Here is a 3,097-nt window from a genome sequence, read left to right on the forward strand (position 1 = left end):
CAGCCCAGTGAGTTACCACTAAGCCACCCAGGCCCCTGCAGGATTCTTTAGAGTAAAAGATTTTGGAACGTTTTTCTTTTATTTTGACCTCTGCTGTCAATAGCAGGTCAGCAAAAAGGGAGAAGTCCCCCCCACCTCCAAGGTGGACGGACACAGTGGCTACAGCAATGGCTTCAAACGCAGGGACAGTTGTGAGGACGGCACAGGGCCTGCTGGGCACAGGGTCGCTAAGGGTCGGCACCTAACACCCGCGTCAACACAGTGGAGGCGGCGATGGCAGAATTCCCATGGCAGAGCTCCCACCTTCCGTTCTGGAAATGCAGGTTCAGTTCCTGAGCGGTGCACCCCCATGGGGAGCCACCACCTGCGTGCCAGTGAGGGTTGGCATGGTGCCATGATTCTAAACAGTTTCAGATGAAGAGAGATGACGAAGAAAGGTTTAATGATCTGTTTCTGAAAAGGCAGCCATCGAAAGCCGTAGGGATCACAAACGTTTCATTCTACTGCACAGGGGATCACCTGGGTGACCAACACTGCTCGGTGAGCACTTACTAATGCCTAGTGAACAATTTCAGTTTCCCATCACATCAAACATTCTGCTTCTAGGCCTGGTTGGCAACTGGCTCTCTCCTAACCCCACACCATCTTCCTCTAGAATCCAAGTCTCTTAAATTTACCATGCCCGTTGGGACAGAATACCTCTCCCTACCTACGTGCCCTGATTTAGCAAGGTAAGCATGGGCTGACTTGTGCTTACTTACTAATCTGTAGCAAACGGTGTCACATTTTGTGAACAGTTCCACATATTTTTCGCCACAGCAAACAGATGCTGAAACCCACGGGGAATCGTTTACTACCGGAAGATTGAACTTACTGTGCTTATTGGGCAAAACCCATAGGCTTCTGGGTCACTGGGAGTCCAGGACCTCTTGACAAGGGCTGGCAGTAAAACCCTTCACACGCTGGAGGTACTGAAGATCACTGTTTTCACAAGTCAGGAATGAACTCAGAATCAACACAGGAAGCTAATTCCCCAGGAAGCCAAGTGCCCCAGGTGAGGGGCACAGGTGTGGGTCTCTATGGTTGCAAGGTCTTAAAGGTCCCGTGTCCCAACTACAGAAACTGGCTGTCACTTTCAGGAAGGCTGTCCTCCCTCAGCTGCCCTGGTTGGAGGGCTCACTCAATGGGCGTGAGTTTCTGGGATTCTCTGTGGGCTAGAGGTAAGGGGTCTTACCAGATCATTGTACAACTTCTGGGTGGTACTGATGGGAATTGGAACCTGGAGGGGTGGGGGCGAGGCCCCCTGGCGAGTCTCTCTCCTTTCTTCCCCACCCCACCCCTCTTGGTTCAAGGTCAGACGGGGGTGCGGGGAGGTGGCGGGGAATTAGGATGGCTGATGAGACTAAGTAAAGGTCCCCTGTTCTCCAAGGCCCCATGGGTCCTGGCCCCGTGTCACACAATGGTTCTGACCTTTCCAGCCCTCCTCTTCCTTTGAGGGGCTGATCTCCCAGAGCCCGGCACTGAGGGGTCTGTCTAGTGTCCTCCTCTGCCTCCATCGCTGTTCATTGCTATTAGCTGCCACCGTGCCTCAACCCAGTACACAGCAGGAGCAAACCACTGTGATCTGCAAGCTTGTCCTCAGTTGATCTTCAGCATTGCCCTGCCTTTCCTCCTAGTCCACTTCAGTCTGGAAGGCCCTGGACGCCTGGAAGCATCATCTCCCTCCCTCCCTCTCACTGTGGTGCACCGCCGCCTTGCAGGCCAGGGTTGGGCTGCACCTGTGGGTTTCCAAGACTAACTCTTCACGGGAGTAGAAAGCCTCCTCGTTTTTTTCTCCCACAGAGCAGCTGGTAGTTTGGAACTGCTGACCTTGCAGTTAGCAGCCCCCTTGTAACCACTGTGCTACCCTGTTCATCATAGCACCTGAGCCACCCACAAACCTCTGATGACTAGGTGGTGGGTGGCTCTGCAGGAGATGCATTTTCTGCGAATGCATTTTCTCCCACATGGAAGGTGAGAATTCTCCCACTGCCCCATCACGGACCTCATGGTACACTGTCCACCATTGTGCCTCTCGGCTTCTCTAAGTACCCAGAGGTGTGGACTGAGTCCAGGAGTACTCAGAGCTAGGCCTTTGGGGTGCTCAGTGGGCTCTGCCCCTCTTCAGCACCCTGCCCATCCTGGCTGTGCAGCTGAGCTGAACTTTAGAGATGGGAAGCAGGGATGAAAGGGTGGCCCTGGTGCTCTGGGGAGCACGGAGAGGGTCCCGTCGGTGGTCACAGAGCACCTGCCTTTTCTGTCCACATGAAAAGCCAGGGGCTGCTCCGGGGAGGAGTGGATCCTTTCATCCCCTTCTCACGACTTAACACCAGGAAGTTACGGCCCAGGACATAACCTTGCAGATCTCCTCAGGGAACCGAAAGAGACCCGTGGCCATAGTCTGCACATGTGCCTTACTAGTTAACACTCACACTCCCCTACAAGGCCTACCAGGCCACCATGTCCTCAGCCACCTCCCCTGGTGCTCCTCCCTGGAAGCTTCCTTGCCAATGGCCCCCCTTCCTGCCCAGGCAAGCCCTGCCTGCCCACTTTCCTCACTTGGACACACCCAGTGCTGGTCTGTGAGTAGCCGCCTTCAGTGACAATCCTGTCACAGGGACAGTATTTGCGTCCTCCCCCACCTCTGCCATCTGTTGGCATGTTTCTGTGATTCTGGAAGCTATGCCATTTGTGTTTCAAGTGCCAACAATGTCTCCCAGGTTTCAGCAGAGCGTAGAGTAGGAAGAAAGACCTGGTAATTCACTTCTGATAACCAGCCAATGGATCACAAGAGGATATTGACTGGACTAGTGGGGGAGGATGAGCTCACTGGGTTGGAAAACCCAAACCAAACCAAACTCACTGCCACGAACCTTTAGGACAGGGGAGAAGTGTCCCTGTGCGTTTCCAAGACTGTGATTTTAGATGGGAGTAGGACGCCTCCATTCTCTCCTGTGGAACTGCTGATGGTTTCGAACTGCTAGCCTTGTGGTGAGCAGCCCAGCGCCTCGCCACTGGGTTAGAGGCGCTTAAACACAGCAGAAGCCATGCCCTGCGG

Source organism: Echinops telfairi, unplaced genomic scaffold (assembly GCF_000313985.2).
Source record: "Echinops telfairi isolate 266 unplaced genomic scaffold, ASM31398v2 ScPeMD7_7475;HRSCAF=8513, whole genome shotgun sequence".
Classification (NCBI taxonomy): domain Eukaryota; kingdom Metazoa; phylum Chordata; class Mammalia; order Afrosoricida; family Tenrecidae; genus Echinops; species Echinops telfairi.